Source organism: Natrix helvetica (assembly GCF_964273705.1).
Source record: "Natrix helvetica genome assembly, chromosome: Z".
NCBI lineage: Eukaryota > Metazoa > Chordata > Lepidosauria > Squamata > Natricidae > Natrix > Natrix helvetica.
This window is the reverse complement of record NC_138554.1, coordinates 134,437,126-134,450,876: the sequence shown is the minus strand read 5'-3', so window position 1 is coordinate 134,450,876 and position 13,751 is coordinate 134,437,126.

The window sequence follows — 13,751 nt, the reverse complement described above, 5'->3', positions numbered from 1 at the left end:
TTGGGGCAACCCCTGAGATATTGGAACACTGCTATCATGTCTCCCCTAGTCCTTCTTTCTCTTAAACTAGCCATGCCCAGTTCAAGCCAACCGTTCTTCATATGTTTTAGTCTCCAGTCCCCTAATCATCTTTGTTGCTCTTCTCTGCACTCTTTCTAGAGTCTCCACATCTTTTTTTACATTGTGGAGACCAAAACTGTATATAATATTCCAAGTATGGCCTTACTAAGGCATTACAAAGAAGTATTAAACTTCTTGTGGCCTTGATTCCAGGGGTGATTCCAGGGGTGAAATCTGACATGTTCTGGAGAACCGGTAGCGGAAATTTTGAGTAGCTTGGAGAACTGGCAAATGCCACCTCTGGCTGGCCCCAGAGTGGGGAGAGAATGGAGAGTTTGCAGTATCCTTCCCCTGGAATGGGGTTGGAATGGAGATTTTGCAGTATCTTTCCCCTGCCATGCCCATCACACCACGCCCACAGAACTGGTAGTAAAAAGAAATTGGATTTCACCACTGCTTGATTCTATCCTTCTGTTAATGCAACCTATGACTGCTTTAGCTTTTTTGGCAGCTGCTTCACCCGGCTGGCTCATATTTAAGTAATGGTCAATTAGGACCACAAGATCCCTCTCACAATAATTACTATTGAGCCAGGTGCCACCTATACCAGGGGTGTCAAACTCAAGTGCCGGGTGCTGGATCCAGATTGCAGGGTGCTTAGATCTGACCCACAGGGCTACCCTGGAAACAGCCCATTTTCACTGGCAGAGCTCTCGGGCCACCACAGCCCCCCCCCGACATGAGTGATGTATAGTTGGCCACCCCCACCTGCCTCCTGAAGTCAAACACAACACTGATGTGGCCCTCAATGAAATTGAGTTTGACACTCCTGACCTACAGTATTCCTGTCTGTGCATTTGGTTTTCCTTCGATAAATGTAGAGCCTTACTTTTTTCACCACTGAATTCCATTTTGTTAGATAGTGCCCAATGTTCAAGTTTGTCAAGATCCTTCTGTATCTTCAGCCTGTCTTCTGGAGTGTTGGCTATTCCTGGCAGCTTGGTCTCGTCTGAAAATTTGATGAATTCCCCTTCTATCCCCTCACCCGAATCATTGATGAAGATTACTTAGATTAAAGAAAAGAGTATAAATACTTTTGTTTCCACATGGAAACTGCTTCTGAACTTCATGCTTGATGTGGAAAGGAATGAAGCTCTGACTTTGGGTTTATAGATTATATTGATAGACCTTTATAGAAATCACTTGTTCATACTAATATGGAAAAGGAAAAAAGCTTTGATTTTATGTTAATGGTTATTTTACTATAACAGAGAGAGTTGGAAGGCAATCTTCTTTTTCCCTATTTTTCCTCACTTCCCTTCCCCCTCCCCCTCCCCCTCCCCCCTCATTGCTCTTCTATTTACCGTATTTTCCAGACTATAAAATGCTCTGGATTATAAGACGCACATTAGCTTTAGAGTAGGAAAACAAGAAAAAAAATCTGCCTCTGCCTCCTCCGCGCGTTTGTCGCCACTACAGCCCATTCGCCACTGCAACCTGTTCGCCACCATGGCGCATTTTCCACAGCCCGTTTGCCACTGCTGTGGCCCATTATCCATGGCCTGTTCGCTGCTGCTGCAGCTCATTTGCCATAGCCCATGTGCCGCTACCTGTTTGCCGCCACTACCGCCACCTGTTCACTGCTGCCTGTTCGCCGCCGCCCATTTGCCACTGATCGCTACAAACAGGCAGCAGTGGTGATAGGCTGCAGTGGCAGCAACCCCCACCACCTAGAACAGCTGATTGGCACTGCACCAACCCCCCTCCTCCCCTGTAATATTCACTGTATAAGACGCACAGACATTTCCACCCACTTTTGGGTGGAAAATTACTGAAAAATACGGTACTTCTGTATTTTGTATTTTATGATACTCTATAACTTAATTTTTAAAAGATCTAAAAACAAACCATTGATGAAGACATCGAAGTTTGCTGGGCCTAAGACAGAGCCTTAGGGCACTCCACTGCATACTTTTCCAGTGAGAACAGCATCTACGCTCTATACTGGTAGTCCTCAAGTTATAACCGTAATGGACCTGCTCATCATGGTCGTGACAGTCATATGACCCACCTGGGTTGATGACATTCTTTTACAGTATTCATTAAACAAACATAGCAGTTGTTAAGGGAACCAACAGGGTGCTATGGCTATAGTTCTGCAAAAATCAAAAATATCGGTTTTCAGAGGGAATGTTGATTTTTTGGGAGGGAAACAGAATTAGAATTAACACAGTGGGGGAGGCAGAAGCCTTCATTAAAAAACACAGTTCTCTCCTAGAGCACGAAAATATGGGAGGTAGTGAAAAAGGTAGCAATGCACAAGATATGAAGGAGGGAGGGGCTTTGGCTCCATCTGGAGACAGGAAGGAGGGAGCAATATCAAAAAGGCTCAGGTCACAAAAATAAATGTATTGGAAATGTTACTGTAATTGTTGATATACTAGAAGTGACAAAAAAAGAGATGATTGAACACATGGTTGATATAATATAGAACAAGATTCTGTTTTTGCTTATCTTTTATACGTTGTCTTTAACATTGTAGAAATTGTGAGATTTGGAAGGATTTCTACCACTAGCATGGGAGCTGCCAAAATTTTCTATGTACCTTTTTACCTTTCCCCATAAATGTTTAAAAACCAATAAAATTCTTTTTAAAAAAATATATCGGTTTTCAGCCAAACCATGGTAAAACAGAATCACATGCCCCTGGAACACAGCAAAGAGCCACACATGTGACTACATGAAATTTTGCCATGTGACAGCAGGGGGAGGGGTTATCACATGTTTGAATCCGGGTTGAAAGTCCTCACAGGATAGGCTCATAATTCCGAACGGTTGCTAAGTAACTTTTAAAGTGGGGACATCTGGAGAGATACGTTTATTTTTTTAAAAAAAAACACCTCAAGACAGTGGCCCTGACTGTATGATTGAAGCCCCCTTCCCCTTATTTTATATGTGTGATAAATGTCAAAAAGAATGGGGCTTTGATGGTGGGGTCAAAGTTGCCCTCCTGAATTTTGGGACAATCCTTCCTGCCCTGAGGGGTGGAGGGGTGGGTGGGGGTCAGCCATGGTGAGGAAGGACATCATAAAGCTGAGATCACCTTGCTCTAAGTCAAGAGATGACATATTTGTGGTGTTTCTACATCAGGGTGAAGCCAAATCAAGCTGATTTATATCCGATTAAGGATCTTTCTGCTTTGGGGTGATCTTGGGAGCATTAACCTGACATCTCAGTTCAAAGGCAGAAATGGAACAGCTGCTCTCCAAGGGGGCCACATTAAATAGCTGAAAAGGTCAGATCTGGGCAGGCTGAAAAGGCCAAAGAGCAAATAAATAGACCGACTGCATCTCAGGCTCATTTCCTATGTGCCTCTGATGCTCCAGCCAACAGCCGTGACCACAGCTGGGGCATTATTTTTTTTCTCTCTCTCCCATTGACCTTATACATCATCATTTACCAAGCATTAGTCTCAGAAACTATTGTCACAAGAGGAGAGTGAGGGAAGACAGCCCACTCACAAGCACCACTGCCCACCCTTCAGCACAAAGTCACCAAGTCCTTATATGTCTGCAACATGGATGAAGAAGACATGATGATGTCGTCCATTGGGTCAGAAGCAGGGGTGAAATTCAACAGGTTCCGGAGAACCGGTAGCGGAAATTTTGAGTAGGAAAATACCACCTCTGGCTGGCCCCAGAGTGGGGTGGGAATGGAGATTTTGCAGTATCCTTCCCCTGGAGTGGGGGGGGGGGAATGGAGATTTTGCAGTATCCTTCCCCTGGAGTGGGGATGAAATGGGAGTTTTGCAGTATCCTTTCCCTGGAGTGGGGAGGGAATGGAGATTTTGCAGTATCCTTCCCCTGGAGTGGGGAGGGAATGGAGATTTTGCAGTATCCTTCCCCTGGAGTGGGGATGAAATGGGAGTTTTGCAGTATCCTTTCCCTGGAGTGGGGAGGGAATGGAGATTTTGCAGTATCCTTCCCCTGGAGTGGGGAGGGAATGGAGATTTTGCAGTATCCTTCCCCTGGAGTGGGGAGGGAATGGAGATTTTGCAGTATCCTTCCCCTGGAGTGGGATGGGAATGGAGTTTACAATACCTTTTTCCTGGAGTGGGGAGGGAATGGAGATTTTGCAGTATCCTTCCCCTGGAGTGGAGAGCGAATGAGGATTTTGCAGTATCCTTTCCCTGGAGTGGGGAGGGAATGAGGATTTTGCAGTATCCTTCCCCTGCCATGCCCACCAAGCCACAGAACTGGTAGTAAAAAAAATTGAATTTCATCACTGGCCAGAAGGTACCTCATTTGCTTAACTACAGGTAGTCCTTGACATATGGCCACATTGGAGCCCAAAATTTCACTTGCTGAGTGAGACATTTGTTAAGCAAACTGCCCCATTTTATGACCTTCCTTGCCACAGTTGTTAAGTCCACCACTGGAATTGTTATGTTGGTAACATGGTCATGAAGTACATCTGGCTTCCCCATTGACTTTGCTTGTCAAAAGGTTGCAAAAGGTGATCACATGACCTTAGGACTCTGCTGCAGCCATCATAAATGTGGGTCAGTTGCCAAGGAGATTTTGATCATGTGACCACAGGAATGCTGCAACAGTCATAAGTGTGAAAATCAGTCCCAAGTCACTTTTTTTTCAGTAACTTTGAACGGTCACTAAATGAACTGTTGTAAGTGGAGGACTTACAACAATGTAAGTCCTTAACAAATGTACAACAATGGAGATTGTGAAATCTGCATCTCACATGGCTTTTAAGAAGACATTTGACAGCCCACCCCTACCTATCAAGCATAATTTAATTGGTTTTGCATATTAGACTAGATCTGTGATGGCAAATCTATGGCAAGTGTGTCCGAAGTGGCACGTGGGTCCATGTAGACTGGTACCAGGGGTGGGTTCCTGCCAGTTCTAACCTCTTCTATAGAAGAGGTTCCACAAATCTCCACAAATTTAGAACCAGTTCCAGCTCCCTCCCCCCACCTGTTCACACATTATCAAGATGAAGAGTGAGAGGAGGAATTCTGGGAGTTGAAGTCCACAAGTCTTAAAGCTGTCAAGTTTTTTTTCTAAAGGGTTAGTTGTACAAGGGTCTTGTAACTTGACAGCTTTAAGATTTGCATGCTTCAAACGCCAGAGTTTCTGAGCCAACATTTTGGTTGCTAAGCAAGAGCGTTATTAAGTGAGTTTCACCACATTTTACAAGTTGGCCATGCCTACCCAGTCACATGACTGCCAAGCTACGTCCACCCGGTCACATGGCTGGCAAGCCACTCCCACAAAGCAGACCACACCCACAGAAGAGGTTCTAAAAAAATTTGAAACCCATCACTGACTGGCATGCACAGCGTCGCCCTTTCCTCTTTTGGGGGTTTTTTGGCGCACATGCGCACGTGATGATCAGCTGTTTTTCGTGTGTGCAACAGTGGCGGAAAAGAAAAGAGTCGGTCTTCCAGTTTCTTTTGTGCGCATACGTGCTGGCCAGCTGATTGCTGCACGTCAAAGGTGGGTTCCTACTGGTTCGGCCGAATAGGTAGTAACTCAGCCGGACATGTGACCATACCGGTTCTATCCTGGGTGCCACCATCTTTATTTTCTGTTCTGATCATGCGCAGAACAATCTTCATTGAAAAAATGTAATTCCCCTCCTTTTTTTAATGGTGTGCACATGAGCAGACCTTTTTAAGTGCAAATGCGCACACGTGTGGAGTGCAAACTTTTTCGGGCACATGCATGTGCCAGAAACCGGAAGTTCATTTCCCGCCACGCGTGTGCCCGCTTGGCAGCTTCTCTTCCGGTGCACATCCCCAAAGAGCGCCCACACGAACAGGGGGTAAGGTGATTCTTACGGTCTCTTAAAATTTCACAATTCTACCATTCTGTAATAATTGTGCCTCCTTCAGCAAAGCGAGCCATAGCTTTGTTTAAGGAAGACATTTGATGTCTCATGTGGCATATAATGAACTACGAGAAGAAACAGAAAACATTGATCCGGAATGAATCTATTAAGGTATTTTTTTTTTTGAAAAATACGTGGGGTGTGCCCCAAGGAATTACTAAAAATTGTTAGAAGGACATCTTTACCTTGATTTGTCGAAGAAAATTGCTGATATGAATTGCTTGTCAACATTTGAGTTAGCTTTTTTCTGATAAAGGGCAAGGAATAAAATCGTTGAGTGATGATTGAACAGTTCGGAGCTCTAAAATAGAAAAGCGTAAATTTCCCGACCTGTCCTTTCTTTCCCTTGTTTTCTTACCATTAATTTTAAAATAAAATAAAATTTACTGGAAGGAGGGGGAGGAATTCCAAAAGGTAGCATTGCATTGGAAACAATCACACATGCAAAGAAACAGATATATACAAATATCACAGGGGCTGTAATTTAAATGACTGCCCATGCTGCCAACATGGCATCACTCTGGGGCATTGCGAGAAACATAAAAGTGGCTTTAGTTTGGGGATTTGGGACTGGGTTTTATTTTTAGTACTGTCGGTTATTACTGCAAAGGATATTTTATTTCTTTCTTTCTTTATTGTTGTAATTTATGTGCATCCCAGTTTGGGGAAAGGGTGGCTTTTAATGCAAGAAATAGTAACATTAACTAAAAGCTGCAAAAGCCAAAATAGGGATAATAATATATGTTTTCCATCTATTAACGACAGCGAGGAAAAGGGCACTAACAGCAACTAACTGCCACATTATGAGATGGGGGGTGGGCATAAAAGATTAAACACAGGTAGTCCTAAACTTACAACCATTTATTTACTGATGGTTTGAAGTTACCACAGAATTGGAAAAAAGCAACTTACGAGCCTGTCCTTACGTTTACTTTGCATTCCCATGGTCACATGATCAAAATTATGGTACTTGGCCACAGGACAGAGGTGGTATTCAGCAGGTTCTGACCAGTTCTGGAGAACCGGTAGCGGAAACTTTGAGTAGTTCAGAGAACCGGTAAATACCACCTCTGACTGCCCCACTTCCTTCTATTCTCTGCCTCCCGAGTCTCAGTTTATCGGAAGGGAATGGGGATTTTGCAGTATCCTTCCCCTACCATGCCCAAGCCACCCACACCAACCCATGCCACGCCCACCAAGCCACACCCACAGAACTGATAATTAAAAAAAATTAGCATCCCACCATTGCAATAGGTATGTTGGGTCACATGATCTCCATTTGCAACCTTCCCATACAGCTTCCAATAAACAAAGTCAATGGGGGAAGCTGGATTCAACTAATGACCATGTGATTCACTTAACAACCATGTCAAGAAAGGTCATAAAATTGGGCATGACTTACTTAACAACCATCTCTGAAATCCTGGACCCAGTTGCGCTCATAAGTCAAAAATGAACTGTTATAAGTCCTTGACTTATAATGTAGTCTTGAACAGTCACTAAGCAAACTGTTATAAGCCCTTGACTTATAATGTAGTCTTGAACAGTCACTAAGCAAACTGTTATAAGTCCTTGACTTATAACAGTTTGCTTAGTGACTGTTCAAGATTACAAGAGCACCGGAAAAGTGACTTTGAATGTTTTTCGCACTTGCAGCCCTTACAGTATTCCCATGGTCATGTGATCAAAATTCAGAGGCTTGGCAACGGACTCATATTTATGACAGTTGAAATGTCTCGGGGCCCTGTAATCTCCTTTTATGACCTTCTGACAAGCAAAGTCAGTGGGGAAGCCAGATTCACTTAGCGACCGTGTTACTCACTTAACAACTGCAGTGATTCACTTAGTAATTGTGGCAAGAAAGGTCGTAATATGGGGTGAAATTGTCTTAACAACTACTGTGGCTTAGCAACAGAAATTTTGGGCTGAACTGCTGTTGTACATCATCACTTCCTATACCTATATTACTTAAATTGGTTATTTATATAACTACCGTAAATAAAATATTTGCTTCTGGGGAAAGGGGAGTCGGAGAGGTCAAAATTGTGTCTTCAGTTGCATACAACTAATCCTTGACTTATGAACACAGTTAAGCCCGAAATTTCTATTACTAGGCAAGACAGTTGTTAAGTGAGGTTTGCCCCATTTTATGACCTTCCTTGCCGCAGTTGTTAAGTGGATCACTACAATTGTAACTTAGCAACATGATTGTTAAGTGAATCTGGCTTCCCCATTAACATTTCTTGTCAGAAGGTGGCCAAGGTGGCACATGACACTGTGACACCACAACTTTCATAAATACATACCAATTGCCAAGGGTCTGAATCTTCATCATGTGAATACTGCAACGGTCATAAGTGTAAAAAGTGGTCAAAAGTCCCTTTTTAAAATGCTGTTGTAAGTTTGAATGGTCATTAAATAAATAGTTGGAGTAGAGGACTACTGTAGTGATGACCCCTGTCTTGACCTCTCTTTTTTTGACAGCAAATGTTTCCCTTTGTGAAAATCTTGAGTTTTTAGGCAATGTATATAAACCAATATCAACAACCCCAGATATGCAAAGGATGTCACTCTAATGGCAGAAAGGGGAGAGGAACTAAAGAGCCTCTTGATGCAGATGAAGAAGGAGAATGCAAAAGTTGGTTTGAAACTCAACATTAAGAAAACTAAGATCGTGGCATCCGGCCTTCTCAATTCCTGGCAAATAGATGGGGGAGAAATGGAGGTAGTGACTGATTTTATTTTCCTGGGCTCCAAGATCACCACAGATGGGGACTGCAACCAAGAAATTAAAAGAGGCTTGTTCCTGGGGAGAAAAGCGATGGCAAATCTAGACAGCATCCTAAAAAGCAGAAACATCACCCTGCTAACCAAAGTGCATACAGTCAAGGCTATGATTTTCCCAGTTGCAATGGATGGCTGTGAAGGTTGGACCATAAGAAAGACTGAGCGCCAAAGAATGGAGGCCTTTGAACTCTGGTGCTGGAGAAGACTCCTGCGAGTCCCTTGGACTGCAAGATGATCCAACCGGTCAGTCCTAGAGGAGATCAACCCTGACTGCTCTTTAGAAGGTCCTAAATCCTGGAGATGAAACTCAAAGACTTTGGCCACCTAATGAGAAGGAAGGACTCACTGGAGAAGAGCCTCATGCTGGGAACGATGGAGGGCAAGAGAAGAAAGGGACGACAGAGAATGAGGTGGCTGGATGGAGTCACTGAAGCAGTTGGCATGAGCTTAAATGGACTCCAGAGGATGATGGGAACAGGAAGGCCTGGAGGAACATTGTCCATGGGGTTGCAATGGGTCGGACATGACTTCACAACTAACAACAACAAGAGGATTGTTGTAGTAGTGACCCCTGTCTTCACTTTTATTTTTGACACCTCTTAGCAAATGCTCCCCTTTGTGAAAATCTTGCGTTTTTAGCCAATGTATATAAACCAAACTAGATCATGAGGTAAGACGATTCAGCTCGTAAATTGGTCATTTGTTCACTTCGTGGCATTAAAAAAGGGGGGGGGGGAGATTCCACATTCTTTCCTCCAGCCGACCTGTTTATGTAACCACTGGTGCATTATTTGGCTGTGAGGTAAAGGAAATACTTTAATAACTACCAGGCTAAATTTGCTGCAGCCTCCCTATCAATTATTCCTTGGATTAATGATTGCTTTGAAAAGAATGACAAGGGCTTTTATTGATGAAGTCCAACGATTATTACAGAAAGATGGATGGATAGAAAAGGCCGTGCTTCTGGGAGATTGATCACCAGAGAAAGAATTAAAACTGGCCCGCCAACAAGATGCTCTTATTTTTAAAATAGAGAGGGGAATTTGAGAAAGATTAACCGTCTTGGCTGTAATCCCTCACTTGGTGACAACAAACACCTCCTCAGATCTTTGTGCTAGTTCAATCACCTTTTAGGTAAGGTTTAGCCGGGCGATGAATGCAATGAACTCAGATATGGATCATGAGGTGAATTCGAGACTACAAATATTAACACAGCTTTAATGATAGTCACGAAATCACCAGATGAAAGAAAATAATAATTCCATTGTATTTTGCCTTGGTTGGACAGATGTCCCAGCTTAAACACTGTGTGTCTATGGAGATTCTCAGTTCATCTAGGTCACGGTTGTCCCGAAGGTGCTTTTTTAAGAGGCAAACAGACTTCCTTTGTTTTTCCCTGAAGACATTTCGCTTCTCCTCAAAAAAAAAAAAAACAAAGGAAATCCAGTTTTGCTTCTTTTTTTCCTTGAAAAGTTTTAAATCAAAGATTTAAATACAAAACAACGAAATATTAAGAAAAGAAAAACAATAACACAAGAGACATTGACAAAAAAGTATCTTTAAAAAATACACACATAGACATAATACCCTCCCTAGTTGAATTCTGATTAATATAATAAAAAGGTAAAGGTTCTCCTCGCACATGTGTGCTAGTCGTTCCTGACTCTAGGGTGCAGTGCTCATATCCGTTTCAAAGCTGAAGAGCCAGCGCTGTCCGAAGACGTCTCCGTGGTCATGTGCTGGGATGACTAAATGCTAAAGGCGCACGGAACGCTGTTACCTTCCCACCAAAGATGGTGCCTATTTTTCTATTTGTATTTTTATATGCTTTCGAACATGTTATGTTATGTTATTATTATATTAATATAACACAGCAATGTTAATTTCTGCCCCCTTGCAAAATAGGCGAAAAGAATGTTAAATTGTTAAACTACTAAATCTATTGTTAGCCTGTCATCTATAAACTATATCAATAACAATCCAGTTTTGCTTCTGACTGAACTGAAGAAGCCTCTTGGATGAGAGAAGCGAAACATCTTCAGGGAAAAACGAAGAAAGTCCAGTTGCCTCTTGGAAAAAAAAAAAAAAAACATCTTTGGGTTAAAGGCTACATTCGCCTCTGAGACTGTGGGCGATTAAAACCATCCAGACAACCTGTGATAGAGGAACGAAAGGCATCGAGGCTAATCTGAGAACGAGAAACTAAGCTACACAATTGCTAAATAGAGATTAGGAGAATTAGGAGGTAGCCTTAATCCTCAGAAAAGACAAGTGAGGCCAGATCTGACCGTCTTCTTCAAGTATTTCAAGAGGAGGTCGGGGCCTTTGAGCGGGGGTTTCATCCGACAGTGCAGGACTCATAGAAAGGGATTTTCAAATACTGCAGAGCAGATTCCCACTAAATTTTACACACATTTATTCACAACAAGCGTATGACACAGGTAGTCCTCGATTTACAACCTGAATTGAGCCCAACATTTCTGTTGCTAAGTGAGACGTTTTGCTAAGTATGTTTTGCTCCCTTTTTTTTTTTTGCCACAGTTGTAGAGTGAGTCGCTGTGGTTGGTAACATGTTTGTTAAGTGAATCTGGCTTTCCCATTGACTTTGCTTGTCACTAAAGGAGATCACATGATCTCCCCGGGACACTGCAAGCGTCATAAGTATGAGTCAGTTGTCAAGAATCTGAATTTTGGTTACCTGACCGTGGAGATGCTGCAACAGTTGTAAATGTGAAATTTTGTCATAAGTCACCTTTTTCATAAGTGCCATAAGTCACTCAACGGATGTGGTGGCTCAGTGGCTAAGATGCTGAGCTTGTCGATCAGAAAGGTAGGAAGCTCGGCGGTTCGAATTCCTAGCGCCGTGTAACAGAGGGAACTCCTGTTCCTTGTCCCAGCTTTTACTAACCTAGCAGTTCGAAAAATGCAAGTAGAAAAATAGGAACCACCTTTGGTAGGAAGGTAACATCATTCTGTGCACCTTTGGCATTTAGTCATGCCAGCCACATGACCATGGAGACGTCTGGAACGACTAGGACATATGTGCGAGGGGAACTTTTACCTTTACCACTTTTTCAATGATGTTCTAACTCTGAACGGTCATTAAATTAACTAATGTAAATCGAGGATTACCAGTAGTGGAAACCAAAATATAGTGGGTTCTTCTTCTATTTATCGGTTCGAATGGAATATTGAAGTAAGGATTCCTATTTCTAATAGGATATTCTAATTTGGGTTTTTGCACCCAATAGAGAAATGAACCCAGTGGCTCTCTCCTGTGTAAAAACTGCATGGTTCCAAAGGCCTTTTAATATTTATACCGTTCTAATTGTGTTCATCGAGGCATAAGTAGCCCAAAGAACAAACAAAACAAGTCACATCTTTCTTTGTTGCAAATTCAAGTTCGAGCCAGAAACCTAGGAATTATCTAAGTAACATCGTAAGGCCTTGTTGGTGAACCTTTTCAGCACCGAGGGCCGAAAAGGGAGCACGTGCCTGTTGGAAACCAAAGCAGCAGCCAACGGGTGGGCATGTGCATGCTGGGAAGATGATCTTCCAGTTTCCGATGTGCACATGTGTGCCGGACACCTGGTCTTCCGGTTTCTGGCAACCATGAGGCACGAAGACCAGCTGGTGGGCGCACCGGAACCCGAAAGAGCAACGGGCGACAGCTCAAGTGCCTGGAATGATGGCTCTGTGTATCACTTCCGGCACTTGTGCCATAGGTTTGTCATCAGGTACAACGTGCTTAGCAAAGTGGTTTTCGTGAATGCATACTAGATACAGCCTAAAACATTTAGTTCTTTAATCCGCTTGTTATACCACCTAATGTGCCAATAGCTATGAGAATTTTCCAAACTCTTCTTCATAATATATCCATTTTGGTCATTAGATTGCTGTATTTTGTACTCTTTTGCTATTCTTTTTCATCCTTAGTGGACCAGAGGAATGCCATCGATATAGTTTACTTGGACTTCAGTAAGGCTTTTGATAAGGTAGACCATAACCTACTACTAGATAAAATAGAAAAATGTGGGTTGGACAGCATCACCACCAGATGGATTTGTAACTGGCTGACCAACCACACTCAACATGTAGTCCTCAATGGAACTACATCTACATGGAGGGAGGTATGCAGTGGAGTACCCCAAGGCTCTGTTTTAGGCCCAGTACTCTTCAACATCTTCATGAATGATTTGGATGAGGGAATAAATGGGGAACTCATCAAATTTGCAGATGACACCAAGCTGGCAGGAATAGCCAACACTCCAGAAGACAGGCTTAAGATACAGAAGGATCTTGACAAACTTGAACATTGGGCACTATCTAACAAAATGAAATTCAATGGTGAAAAGAGTAAGGTTCTACATTTAGGCAACAAAAACGGAACGCACAGGTACAGTATAGATGATACCTTGCTCAGTAGTAGTAACTGTGAGAGGGATCTTGGAGTCCTAGTGGACAACCATTTAAATAGGAGCCAGCAGTGTGCAGCAGCTGCCAAAAAAGCAAATACAGTTCTAGGCTGCATCAACAGAGGGATAGAATCAAGATCACATGAAATGTTAATAGCACTTTATAATGCCTTGGTAAGGCCACACTTGGAATACTGCATTCAATTTTGGTCGCCACGATGTAAAAAAGATGTGGAGACTCTAGAAAGAGTGCAGAGAAGAGCAACAAAGAGAATTAGGGGACTGGAGACTAAAACATATGAAGAACGGTTGCAGGAACTGGGTATGTTTAGCTTAAGAGAAAGAAGGACTAGGGGAGACATGATAGCAGTCTTCCAATATCTCAGGGGTTGCCACAAAGAAGAGGGAGTCAAACTATTCTCCAAGGCACCTGAGGGCAGAACAAGAAACAATGGGTGGAAACTAATGAAGGAGAGAAGCAACTTAGAACTGAGGAGAAATTTCCTGACAGTTAGAACAATTAATCAGTGGAACAGAAGTTGCCTCCAGGAGTTGTGAATGCCCCAACACTGGAAGTCT